Below are 14,360 nucleotides of genomic sequence, written 5' to 3' on the forward strand. Positions count from 1 at the left end.
GTTGCGGTCACAGACGTTACCCTCGTCTCTTACCACAACCATTTCCGTTGATCCTTAATGGGTTGTACGGCAAGACATGCAGAATATGCTTGCCTCCCTTATGGAAGACTATTCTGCCGATTAGTCCGTTGAGTCTAGCCGTTTATCTCATCGATATCCTGGCTTTCAGCCAACCTAACGTTCCTTTGTGCTTCCTGTTGACGTTGGCGTAGCTAAGTCACGTCAGTCAGGTTGTTTAGAACCACACTCGATGCGGTCTCGTGTGGATTTTCAGCCACATTTGGACGTTAGGCCACTTGCTGATGCTCCTGTTGACGTTCAGGACGTTCGCTAACAATCGGAGTTGACTTGTTTTGACGCTGTGCGTCAACCTCCGCATTCTAGAGTTGTTTTGACTGCTCAGTCTAGGCAGTCAAAGCAGTCTCGAGTGGACGCTGTGCGTCCTCACGCACCTGTTGTTGTTGATAGTTCAGTTGTTGACAGTTCACAGACTGTCAAGCAGTTACATGACGTTGCGTCCTGGTCCGCTACTAATGCACCAGTGCGTGTGGACTCTGCTTGTAAAGCATTGCCACCACGGTAGGTCTCTCCCTTGCTTGAGACTCAGCTTTTATCGGACAAGGTTCCTGTAGATGAGGAAGTTGCTGTTCCCCCTCCTACTGATATTCCCTTGAGGACTCTGTCAGACGGAGAGGAGCCTAAAGCTGCTTAGCCCTCTATGGACTTTAATTAAATCATGATGATTTTTTTTAAGGATATTTGTCCGGATCTTTTTGTAACTGCTGCTCCTCGTTCGCCTAGACGTCAGAGCTTATACTAGGCCTAGCTACTTCGAATCCGTTGTTTATAAGCTAGTGCTCTCTCGCTCTCCTAGAGAGCTTTACGTTTGCTAGACGACTGGTTTATAACCAGGAGGAGTTTGGGGGATACAGCCTTTGCTTTCCCTTCTTTCAAACTGGCTTATAGAGCGAGAGTCTGATATGACACGAGAGAAGTTCTCGGCTTGGGAGTTCATGCCTCTGCCCAGATAGACTTCTCAAATCTCGTAGACTCTCCCTGGCGCCTGGCCAGGAGACGCTCCAAGTTTTTTACAGGTCAACTTCACAGCTGTTTTCGAGCCTTTGAAGTTTTGCTGTACAATTATGTCATGCATAAACAAGGCTTTCAGGGATGGAAAGCGGTACCGCCTCAGTCGCTAACCCCGTCTGTTGCCGCACCTGCTCCCGTAGACCCTAAATGGGCTTTGCTGCAAGACATGCAGTCCAAGCTTGCGTCCTTGATAGAGGACTTTAATGCGGAGAAGGTTGCTGCCGAACCTTCTGGCCAACAACCTTCCAACCGGTCGGTTGTGCGTCCTGTTGACGCTGAGGTAACCTTCTCGCGTCTACCAGTTGAGGTGGTTCCTCCACCGATGCGACCCAGTGTGGGTTGCCAGCCGCACGTTGACGTTAAGCGACACTCGGAGGTGGTTGTTGACGTTCAGGACGTTCAACAACCAGCAGAGGTGACTTGTTGTGACGCGGTGCGTCAACTTCAGCAACCTGGTATGGTGTTGACTGCACAACCCAGACGGTCTAGACAGTCTCGGGTGGACGCTGTGCTTCCTCGCGCACCCATGGTTGTTGACAGTTCACAGACTGTGCAGCAGTTCCATGACGTTGCGTCCGGCTCCGTCACTCATGCACCAGTGCGACCGGACTCAGCGAGCCAGACGTTGCCCACTCCGTTGCCGTTTCCTCATCAGTTTCGGATGAGGAACTATCTGATGATGACGTTGCTGAACAACAAGACGATCAGCCCCCAGAATAGATCAAGCCCTGCTATCCATCCAGAAGATGCTGAAGAAGGAACGCTGCTCAGTCAGGCTGTGGATGAGTCTGGTGGGGATGCTGTCATCCCTGGAACAGTTTGTATCACTAGGAAGACTACACCTCCGTCCTCTTCAATACCATCTGGCTTTTCACTGGAAAAAGGACAAGACGCTAGAAGCGGTCTCGATCCCGATTTCCGGAAAGATAAAGTCTTGTCTGACTTGGTGGAAGGACAATATCAACCTAAGAGAGGGTCTTCCCCTGGCTGTTCAGACTCCTCACCACGTTCTCTTCTCGGACGCATCGGACTTGGGCTGGGGCGCGACACTGGACGGTCGGAAATGCTCAGGTCTGTGGAACTCGAGTCAGAGGAGCATGCATATCAACTGCAAGGAGCTGGTGGCAGTTCATCTGGCCTTGAAAAGCTTCGAGTATCTCCTTCGAGGCAAAGTGGTGGAAGTAAACTCGGACAACACCACGGCCTTGGCGTACATCTCCAAACAAGGAGGTACCCACTCACTGACGTTGTACGAGATCGCAAGGGACCTGCTCATCTGGTCAAAAGGTCAAGACATCTCCCTAGTAACGAGGTTCATCCAAGGCAACTTAAATGTCATAGCAGATTGTCTCAGTCGGAAAGGGCAAGTAATTCCAACAGAATGGACCCTCCACAAGGATGTGTGCAAGAGACTTTGGGCCACTTGGGGCCAACCAACCATAGATCTCTTTGCAACCTCGCTGACCAAGAGGCTTCCAATCTATTGCTCCCCAGTCCCGGACCCAGCAGCAATACATATAGATGCCTTCCTCCTAGATTGGTCACATCTGGATCTCTACGCATTCCCACCGTTCAAGATTGTCAACAAGGTACTGCAGAAGTTCGCCTCTCACGAAGGGACAAGGTTGACGTTAGTTGCTCCCCTCTGGCCCGCGAGAGAATGGTTCACCGAGGTACTTCGATGGCTAGTAGACGTTCCCAGAAGTCTTCCTCTAAGGGTGGACCTTCTACGTCAGCCTCACGTAAAGAAGGTACACCAAAGCCTCCTCGCTCTTCGTCTGACTGCCTTCAGACTTTCGAAAGACTCTCGAGAGCTAGAGGCTTTTCGAAGGAGGCAACCAGTGCGATTGCTAGAGCAAGGAGAGCGTCCACCATTAGAGTCTACCAGTCGACCAGTACCTCTGTAGCTCAAATAGCTGATTTTCTCTTATACCTGAGAAAAGGACGATCCCTTTCAGCTCCCACTATCAAGGGCTACAGAAGCATGTTGGCATCAGTCTTCCGGCATAGAGGCTTAGATCTTTCCAACAGTAAAGATCTTCAAGACCTCCTTAAGTCTTTTGAGACCACCAAGGAGCGTCGTTTGGCTACCCCTGGATGGAATTTAGACGTGGTACTAAGATTCCTCATGTCAGACAGGTTTGAGCCGTTACAATCAGCCTCCCTGAAAGATCTCACTCTAAAGACTCTTTTCCTGGTATGCTTAGCCTCGGCTAAAAGAGTCAGTGAGATTCATGCCTTCAGCAAGAACATCGGATTTTCGTCAGAAAAAGCCACCTGTTCGCTGCAACTTGGTTTTCTAGCCAAAAATAAGCTGCCTTCTCGGCCTTGGCCTAAATCTTTCGATATTCCCAGCTTATCGGAGATCGTAGGCAATGAACTTGAAAGAGTCTTATGCCCTGTTAGAGCTCTTAAGTTCTATTTAAAGCGTACCAAACCTTTACGAGGCCAATCTGAAGCTTTATGGTGTTCAGTTAAGAAACCATCTTTGCCTATGTCAAAGAATGCTTTATCATACCTTATCAGATTGTTAATACGAGAAGCTCATTCACATCTGAGTGAGGAAGACCAAGCTTTGCTAAAGGTGAAGATGCACGAAGTTAGAGCTGTAGCAACTTCCGTGGCCTTTAAGCAAAATAGATCTCTGCGAAGTATAATGGACGCAACCTATTGGAGAAGCAAGTCAGTGTTCGCGTCTTTTTATCTAAAGGATGTCCAGTCTCTTTACGAGAACTGCTACACACTGGGACCATTCGTAGCAGCGAGTGCAGTAGTGGGTGAGGGCTCAACCACTACAATTCCCTAATTCCATATCCTTTTAATGTCTCTTGAAATGTTTTCAATGTTGTTTTTATGGGTTGTCCGGAAGGCTAAGAAGCCTTTCGCATCCTGGTTGATTTGGCGGGTGGTCAAAGTCATTTCTTGAGAGCGCCCAGATTAGGGGTTTGATGAGGTCCTGTTGTATGGGTTGCAGCCCTTGATACTTCAGCTCCTAGGGGTCTATCAGCATCCTAAGAGGATTGCGAGGCTCCGTAAGGAAGACGTACTTATAAGGCAGAGTAATCGTACAAGTCGACTTCCTTACCAGGTACCTATTTATTTTGTTTTTGTTATTTTGATAACTTCTAAAATGAAATAAAAACTCTTAGCTCATAAAATGTAAACATATTTTACTGGTCTCTACCCACCATCCTGGGTGTGAATCAGCTATATATTCATCGGCTAAGTTAAATATTTAAAAATGATATTTTAATTATAAAATAAATTTTTGAATATACTTACCCGGTGAATATATAAATTAAATGACCCTCCCTTCCTCCGCAATAGAGACGCAGTGGGACGAGGAGAAAATTGAGTCTTTGTTTACATGGAGCTTGGTATCTGGCCGACAGCTGGCGCTGATGGGCACACCCGCAACCTGTATAGCGATCGCTGGCGAGTTTTTTTTGTACAGTTTTTGTCTGTCGAGCAACGGAGTTGCAGCTATATATTCACCGGGTAAGTATATTCAAAAATTTATTTTATAATTAAAATATCATTTTTCGTATGAGTCACGTTTTACATGCAAATCTCCTAATAAGTTCCAAGCCCAATAAAAACACTAAATTAGATTTTGTAATAAGGGTATACTGTACTAATTACAATGGAATACAACCAAATTCTGTACATTTGAATCATTCATTATCTAACCTAACTGTTAATATCTGTAAATGAAGTAATTATTAGAACATTTATGTAATGATAAATGGAAAATATAAAAAATATGGAAGCTTACTTTTTGAATGAGGCGATGTCCGAAGCGAAAGTGGTGACAGAGGACGAGGACAGACAGCAGAAAACATTAACAAGTGGCAGAAAACATGAACACTTAACTTTACGCAACACATTAACACTTACTGTAACTTTACGAAAAACTTGAATTTAAATTTCTTTTTATTTTGTCTTTCTAATTTTTTTTTTTTTTAATTCTTTTACTTTTCGTTTTGTACATTCTAAATTTCATCAGTTTCTTCATCAGTTCCACTTCTTTGTTTTTTCGGATAACTTTGAGCTTCTTCTTGGCCTACTTTTGGCAGTGTTAAAAAATAACTATCCAAGGAAGCCTGTTTCTGCCTGATTTTTTAATTTTTTCCTGAAATGAGTCCCGCAAACGTCATTTCTGGGTCGACCTGTGACGGCCAGCGAAAAAGTCCTTCTTTGTACTTTTTCTGATATAAATCTTCCAAATATACCAGAGAAAATTAAAAGCATGGAATGCAGAGGTTACAACCCTCGCGCGAGCACCTTGTTGGTGTCGTATATCTAACAAGGGCGTTTGTAAAACACTATTCACAGGCTGTCTTCCATTTAGATAATCCCTTCATCAAAGGGGGAGGGCCTTCTGATTTGGAACTTTCATACAAGTTGAGTTTTTTGGCACAGTGTTTTTTCGAAGAGTTAGTTGAGTTTTTTTGGCACAGTGTTTTTTCGAAGAGTTTCTCGTTATTTCAACATGACTGACGTTGCTACTTCACCCTTACCAATGTTAAGTACCATAGTTGGTTTTGGCAGCTTTTGACAGTACCGGGCATTTGTTCTGTTTCCAATTTGGTGGTTTTTAGTTTTGGAAGCGATTGTCCTGCCGAGGTATCGGCAGCCATTTTGGGTTATGTTCGCTTCGGTAAATATTCTAGTTATTTTTGCCCATCTGGTACTCTGTCATCTAGGTTATATCACTTACGTTTTATGGCCTTTTTGTGTTATCATTAATTTTTATTAGTTTTTACTATGGTATTTATTTGCTTGCAAGTCCAATTTGGACCTACGAAGAATAGCGATTTAAAGAATAGCGAATTAAAGTTTAGCGATTTAGTCTGTTAGTTTGTACTCGCCTCAGAGGCTTCGATTTAGAGTATATCCTTGTTTATTTGTTACGTTGTCGTTATTCTTCGTTCTTGGTTATTACAATTACTAAGAAAAGCAATCAATTTTATTAATTTTCTTGTTTTATTGTGTGATGATAGTTTTTTATTATGTAACCTTGAGAGCGAAAACAGAGACTGCTCGTTCCCTGTTCTACAGATATGAGTTATCCCTTCTCTCGTTTTCTTTGTTAGCTCGAGTAAGAGAGGTGAATTTCCCGTTCTCCGTTTTTATACGATCACGAGTTATTCAGGCCTCCTCTTAGTATCAGAGTTGATGATAGTACGTTTAATATTATAAACGTTTTTATTGATGTGGTTACTGTTAATATAGCTAACACTATTAATAGGTATGTTAGTGTATGAGTCATTAATTGGGGTCGTTTTATACCGACACCCATAGCTCCGCCTTGAGTTATGCTTAGCTCCGCCTTGAGTTATGCTCCGCTATAATGGATACTCATTGGGTGAGAACTAGTTATCGTACAGGAGCAGATTTTTGGAGTGCAACGGTGAAATCCGGCACTCGGACTCCGGCTGAAGCCTTTTACACACGAACCTTTGTCATGTTTGATCATAATTACACCGTTACGGCCGGCTTCACGGGAGATAACATAATCATTCATTGAGGTTAATGTTATCGTACCGGGGACGGTCGCGATATCACGGTGACGGGCCTTTGCTACCGGATCTCCGGTACAAACAGAGATCAAGCAGACGGCCAGAACCGGAGTTAACAATGTGATACCGATGAAGACTTCACAGTTTCATTATTACGGTCCCTTTTTCATCGAATCTCCGGCTTCACTGGAGATAACACAAACATTCAGTATTAGAGAATGTTATCGTACCGCTGAGGATCACGTTTTCACGATGACGGACCTTTGTCACTGGTTCTCCGTTACAACAGAGATCAATCAGACGATCAGAATCAGGGTATGAACCCTTTTTCATGAATAATCACAATATCGTTATTACGATCCTTTTCATCGAATCCCCGGCTTAACCGGATATCGTACAGGCGATCAGCATTGAGGTTAATATTAGTTTTCCTCTGGTGTTCACGTTGTCACTATGACGGACCTTTGTACCTGGGATTGTTACCGGAGCTCCGGTACAGACAGAGATCACTCAGACCACGGGTGGCCAATCTCTTGTTTTGCTGTAAAGGAAAGGATTTAACATGAATACAAAGTAAACTGTACTTACTTTAATGACACTTTGAATTTGCGTTGGTAATATTCATTAGCTATTCTTGAAAGTCCTAATAAAAATATATGAAAATAACTATGCCTATATTTATGCATATATTTAATTCTAACTAGGTATAAATATGGATAAATATCCATACAACATCGTGTTCAAATAGAAATAAATTGATTATGCCTATATTTATGCATTTTCAATTCTAACTATGCCTAAATATGAATAAATATCCATACAACATAGTGTTCAAATAGAAATAAATTGATTGTGCCTATATTTGTGCATATTCAATTCTAACTATACCTAAATATGAATAAATATTCATACAACATCGTGTTCAAATAGAAATAAATTGATTATGCCTATATTTATGCATATTCAATTCTAACTATGCTTAAATATGAATAAATATCCATATAACATAGTGTTCAAATAGAAATAAGTTTCCACTCAGTACTGGGAACCGAACGTTGGCCCCTTCTAATGAAGGGCCGGGTACCATGCCATGAGAGGCTATCTACTGTTCCTTGAAACTCTGGTCAGTGAACAGATGAATCAATAGAATACTAATAGCCAGTAAATAATGTTAGACCCGGTTCTGAACGTCTGAGTCAGGGGTGGCCAACCTGTGGCGAATGCGCCAACAGTGTCACATTTCATGAATACAAGTGTCGAACTATACCCCAAAAGATAGTACATTAAATGACTTTTCTTTAAAATTGATTTTTATGAGTTATACAGCTGATCCCAGCCTGTGAATAGGATCACTAACCAAAGTTCAAGGAACATCCAGACTTATGTCCCCTTTCTGTTACAGAAGGTTCGCCTACATGGTTCCCGTCAGGATGATGATGAATCTCTCTGGCCTGCAAGAGAGGCTCTCCACCCTTGGGTATCAAGGTTGGGAAGAAATGCTCCATCTAGAGGTCCCTATCTCCTCAGAGTGTCCTCTCTAAGGTTGGACGACGACCCCATGGACGGGCAGGTAGGTGGGGATGAGTTTTGAGCCTTCAGCTTTGCAATTACCTACGTCACCGACCTAGGAACCTTAAAGGATCCTGATGTTCATGTTACCCTGCATAAACCGTGACTGCTAAAAGCAACACATTCTAGGGAAAACCAAGGGGCTATGACGGAGCTCAAAAGTATGGTGGTGAGTCGGATCCGTTCAGGAACTCGGAAGTTTCCCCCTACAGCCCCAGGCATATCGAAGTAACCTCCTTCGATAAAAACAACGCATAGAGATTTGCCTAACATGTTCCATATATAGATGGTACCATAAATCTGGATGGCATAGACGTCCTCCCTCTGGGGGACCTAGATTTTACTCCCAGGTACTAGAATTCCCGTTCAACGGATTCGTTCGATTGAAAGAGATTGCCTTGGTTAGGTTAGACAAGGTACCGAAGGTAATAGTATTATTTCCTAAAGGGCAGGCCCGATCTGTCTGGACCAGGATGTTGTCAATCTGGGGGGTACGATAATTCCAAGATCTGCCCTTCCAATTCGACCTACACGTTTGATGGTCTGATCGGGTTAGTTGTGGGAAATACGTTCTGTCTGAGGCTTCTATTAGACAGGAATCGATAGTCAGTTACCCACTCGTCATCACAGCCTTCCTCTGATTCGACGTCTATGTATCCAAATCCCCCTCATCAGGTGGTCTACCTCACTGATTCCCCAGGTACACAGCCCAACCCCGTTAGGATGTTTTACCTGCATACAGCCCTAGATCCGAACCCTCAGGCTCCTCTCGTGGACACCAGAGAGGAAGCTACAGGAGTAGAAGACAGTCTCGCCATCGAGACGGACCTAGAAAAAAGGGGGCTCGGAGAAGGAAAGTACCTAGATTCACCCCCTCACAACGCGGTGGTCCCGGTAGGGGGTAGACTTTACCACTTTCGAGACCATTGGACCTTCGGTCTGTGGGCTCATAGCATAATCTCTAAAGGTTTGAGGTGAAAATGGCCACAAGGTCCTCCTCCTCCACCGGTGACCTTCTCCCAGAAATCCACTCCCATCCTGAAAGAGTACACCACAGGGTTACTCAAGAAGAAGCAATCAAACGGGATCGATCACTGAAGTTCCAAAGCCACCTGTTCACAATTCCGAAGAAAGGCTTGTCGGCATTGAGAGTGGACCTGGACTTGTCAAGCTAAACTCTTACATTCTCTGCGACAAGTTCCGGATGTTGACTATCTCTCAGGTACGGACCTTACTTCCCCGTGGGACCGTCACCACCTCTGTCGATCTTACCGACGACTATTATCTTGCGCCTATAGCTCGAAACTTCTCTTCTTATCTGGGTTTCCGCCTAAGCAGGAAAGCCTTTGTGTTCAAGACATGCCCTTTGGCCTCAACATTGATCCCAGGATATTCACGAAACTGGGAGAGAGAGTGTTAGAACAACTCAGGAACCAAGAGATACAGATCATTGCTTATCTGGCCGGTTGGCTCATTTGGGCCCGGCCGGCCATAGAAGGCAACAGAGCTACGAAGGAATTACTTCAATTTCTCGACAACCTGTGATTTCGGGTCAATCTCCAAAAAATCTCGCCTGCAACCATCAGGCCACTTAGAATGGTTAGCCATTCAGTAGGACCTTTCGAAGCACACGTTGTCTCTCCCTTCCAAAAGGTAAGAGGAATAGTTTCCAAGATCAAAAATTTTCTCAAACACAAACAGGTGTCCGAAGAGCCTTAGAAAGTATCCTCGGACTTTTCCAATTCACTTCAGTAACAGATCTTCTAATAAAAGCCAAACTCAAAGACATCAATCGAGTTTGGAGAAAGAGAGCTACAGTACCTATAAGAGACATGGTCTCGAAGATCCCCTCTGTCTTGAAAATGAGACTACGCCCATGGTCCGAACCGAAGGACCTCTCCAAATCGGTTCCTCTACAATTCCCACCTCCACAAGTGACATTCCATACAGCCGCGTCTCTAAGTGGATGGGGGGGATTACTCCGAACATCAGATGTTTCAGGTTCTTGGTCACTCGCCATGAAACAGTCCCATATCATTGTTCTCAAAGCCATGGCAGTGTTCTTGACCCTGAAGAGAAACTCTCCTCCGAGGTCGACCCACATCAGAGTAGTGTCAGACAGCACAGACGCAGTACACTACGTCAACAGGGGAGGATCCAAGTCACCCAACCTGAATCAGATCTTGGTCACTATCTTCGCCTGGGCAACAGAAGAGAACTGGTTCCTGTCAGCACCTCACCTAGCGGGAGGCCAGAATGTGAGAGCGGACTCACTATCCAGGACGGATCCACTGGAGTCAGAATGGTCTCTAGACATAATTTCATTCCGGTGGATACTCAGGCTCGTTCCAGGCCTCCAGGTAGATCTATTCGCAACTCAGATGAATCACTAACTTCCTTGTTATGTGACCCCAACCCTGGACCCTCGGGCTTATGCCATGGACGCATTACCCCGGGATTGGAACCATTAGAAGAAGATTTCATTATCTCCCCCAGGGAATCTTCTAAAAACTTTTACACAAACTACGCTCCTTCCGGGGCGCAGTGGCTTTAGTACCACCTCACTGGCCAAGAACAGTTGGTTTCCTCTCCTCCTCGAGTTGAAACTCAGTCCCATCCGGATCCCGTTCCTCAAACTGACCCGAGTATCCAAACTCACTGTGTCAGATTACTCAAGGATAGCCAAAACTCTAACTTTGTGGACTACAGGAAGTTGGCAGCTCGTAGAGATACGAACATTGAACCGGAAAACGATCTCTTCATCGAATGGGACAAAAGGGACTCGACAATTCGCCAATATGATTCGGCCGTTAACAACTAGCAGGTCCCCTAAGAGTGCAGACCATACTCGTATGTCCCCGCATTTAGCCATCTCTTTTTTGAGGTTCCTATTTGACAAAGGCCTAACAGTTAGCACTTTAACCACCATCAAGTCAGCTTTGAAGAAGATCTTCCTTGTTGGGTTCAACATTAACCTAGCTGATTCCTATTTCTCATCAACCCCAAAAACATGTGCTAGGGTTCGACCTTCGGTTCGGCCACAAAAGGACTCTTGGTCTCTGAACGGTGTTCTCAAACTTGCGATGGACACGGACAATGAATCCTGCTCTTATATCACTCTTCTTAGGAAGACTTTATTTCTAACGGCTATGGCCTCAGGTGATGGAACATCAGAACTAGCAGCTCTCTCACGAAACCCGGAAAACATAGATTTCCTCCCTTCAGCCGAAGTACTCCTTTTCCAGACAAAGCTTTCCTAGCTAAAAAATGAGGATCCGCAAAATAGGTGCTCCCCTCGGAAGATTATTCTTCATCCCCAGGATTTTTCTCCGTGTACAGTCTCACTCTCAAGCCCCTTTTTAGCTAGAACTGCCACCCGCTCGTCTGGCCCCTTGGTTATCAGGGAACAAGGAGGTACTATTTCCATTCACGGTATCAGGCAACAAATCCTCTACTTCATTAAACATACTAATCCGGAATCATTTCCCCAGGCTCATGATATACGGACAGTAGATGCCTCCAACAATGACTTCCAGAACAGGGACTTTGATGATTTTAAAAAATATACGGGTTGGAAATCCCCTATGGTTGTCAAACGCCAATATCTAAAGATCTTACAGGCCCTTAAATACCAGACGATGGCAGAGGGGAGCCTTATCCCTCCCCATTAATCTCCTCTTCTTCCTTTCTTCCATCTCTTCTCTTCTCCCTCCTACCCGCCACTCACACCACGTCGCCGCTCTCCTTGGTAGTTCGTTAGCCCTATGATATTTGCCATGTTTAATTCCTATGGTTTAACTGTTATTGTAGTTACCGTTCCTTTAATGTTTAGATATACTTAGACATGTAAGGTTTGATGCCTTTTGCGATTCGACACTCAGTTGGTTCCTTGTCGTCATTATTATTTAACCTTACGTTCCCTATGTCATTTGGCTGGTTGGTAATTGGACGATTACTTTATTATATCATAGTATTGTCGTACATGGTGATTGTATTCTCCTCATTATGTTATTAATTTATTGGGCTTGGAAGGCATTCTCTGGTACTTTTTCGCCGGCCGTCACAGGTCGACCCAGAAAAGGGATTTTGACGAAGGAAAAATCTATTTCTGGGGAGAGACCTGTGACGCCCGGCGAAACCCTTCCCGGTTATTTTTGTACGGACCCACCCTTTCCTTGCCAAGCCATATGTTCTTGCAGAAGGATGACCTAGTGAGCGCGAGTGGTAGGTGTCGGTAGGGTAACCCAACTGTATTCTCTAGGGCCTGTCACGGCCCTCCCCCTTTGATGAAGGGATTATCTAAATGGAAGACAGCCTGTGAATAGTGTTTTACAAACGCCCTTGTTAGATATACGACACCAACAAGGTGCTCGCGCGAGGGTTGTAACCTCTGCATTCCATGCTTTTAATTTTCTCTGGTATATTTGGAAGATTTATATCAGAAAAAGTACAAAGAAGGACTTTTTCGCCGGGCGTCACAGGTCTCTCCCCAGAAATAGATTTTTCCTTCGTCAAAATCCCTTTACACTGCGCAAGAACACTGCTTCGATGTCTCTTCTCCTGCGTTGTCTTCGGCCTGAACACGCATGAGACCACCGAAAATGGTGCTGTCCTTCTGGTACATTATCGTCTCGGTGATTGTGTCTCCAGCGATTTCCTTTTCCTTAATCCAGAGGCAAAGCAGTCTCTCCATCTCATCATGGACGTGGCTCATCTTGCTTGAAATAACAGTCATGTCCTTATAAGATTTTGCTGCCTTGATAGCTTCCTTCTGCTTAAGGATGGTCCCTATCGTCAACATATGTCGGCCATATTCCTTAGCACTCACATTCAACCGTATGTCAGCCTCCTACTTCATGATTATCTCCATGGAAAGCATCCTCTTCTTCTTTCCCTGAACATTAGTAACATTCTTGGGACCCATGGCTAATGATATATGAGTTGAAAAACGTAACACGATACAGTATAGTAACTAAAAGCATGAAAGTGAAATCATCAACACAAATTCAATCTGAACGATAACGCTGTCGAAACGAAATGGTCGAGGAACTCCAATAGGGAGATGCATGATGGGATAGATGGTGACCAGTAGGAGAGAAGGATCTTACGGTAGTAACTAGCATTAGAGTAGGGAGATAACCAATGGGAGAGTGTGACAATGGTAGCGAGTTTACAGTTTGGCAGCGCACAAATTTTAAGATTATTCTCAGTGGCTTGGCGAATCTCATACCGTATCTCGTTTCCTATCATGAAGAATTTTTTGTAATATGAGGCGAAAAAATCTTCGTATCTCGTTTCGTATCATGAATTTTTCATATACAGAAACTTTTGTATCCTGAGGTATCACTTTATATTATAAAATTTTACATAAACATATACTGTACAATATGTATTGAGAACCTCTTTAGATAATTTTTATTGATGATATCTATATAGGTTTGCTGTAGGTAATCATCTATTCTCTAGTTTGCAATTTGGCTTTTGTAAAGGCCTTGGAGCATGTGATGCCCTTCTTACAATCTCCAATGCTATGCAGAAATCCCTTGATTGTGGTCAGAAAGTTTGTATGATTGGCCTTGATTTTAGTGCTGCCTTTGACCTGGTTAGTCATGAGAACCTTGTTTTCAAAATCAATCTTTTGGGAGTGGGTGGGTCTTTTCTTAGCAGCATTGTTGAATTTTTAAGTAAAAAATCACAAAGAGGTGTTGTTGATGGGCAAGATAGAGAGTATATGGCCCATTACTTTTCAAACTATATACACATGACATGTGTTTTGGCCTAGAAAACAAGCTTGTTGCATATGCAGATGATGCTACTCTCTTTGCATCTATTCCATCTCCTGAATGTAGATATGGGATGGCTGAATCCCTAAATAGAGATCTAGCAATAATTTAGTATTTAGCCTCTGGAATGCATTGAACTTGGTTTACGTAATGCTTTGATAAAAAAAAAAGTTTTGCTGCATGTTGTCTTCCTTGGATTACATCATGCTTGCTAGAGCTTTTATCTTAAAAACAGTAACAACATTAAAATAAATATCTATGTAAACTATAAAAACTTAACAAAACAAGAGGAATAGAAATAGGATAGAATAGTGTGTCTGAGTGTACCCTCAAGCAAGAGAACTCTAAACTAAGACAGTGGAAGACCATGGTACAGAGGCTATAGCACTACCAAAGA

General features: G+C 43.8%; 2 protein-coding genes across 2 annotated transcripts in view; one reads left to right on the forward strand and one right to left on the reverse strand.

The window, feature by feature from the left end:
• The window catches only part of LOC137656205 (BTB/POZ domain-containing protein 1-like), a 406,727-nt gene that overhangs the window by 39,692 nt on the left and 352,675 nt on the right, over positions 1-14,360 (reverse strand). The gene's annotated exons all lie outside the window — the stretch shown is intronic.
• The window catches only part of LOC137645972 (protein MTO1 homolog, mitochondrial-like), an 88,839-nt gene that overhangs the window by 16,998 nt on the left and 57,481 nt on the right, over positions 1-14,360 (forward strand). The gene's annotated exons all lie outside the window — the stretch shown is intronic.

This window comes from Palaemon carinicauda, chromosome 1 (assembly GCF_036898095.1).
Source record: "Palaemon carinicauda isolate YSFRI2023 chromosome 1, ASM3689809v2, whole genome shotgun sequence".
NCBI classification, from domain to species: Eukaryota; Metazoa; Arthropoda; class Malacostraca; order Decapoda; family Palaemonidae; genus Palaemon; species Palaemon carinicauda.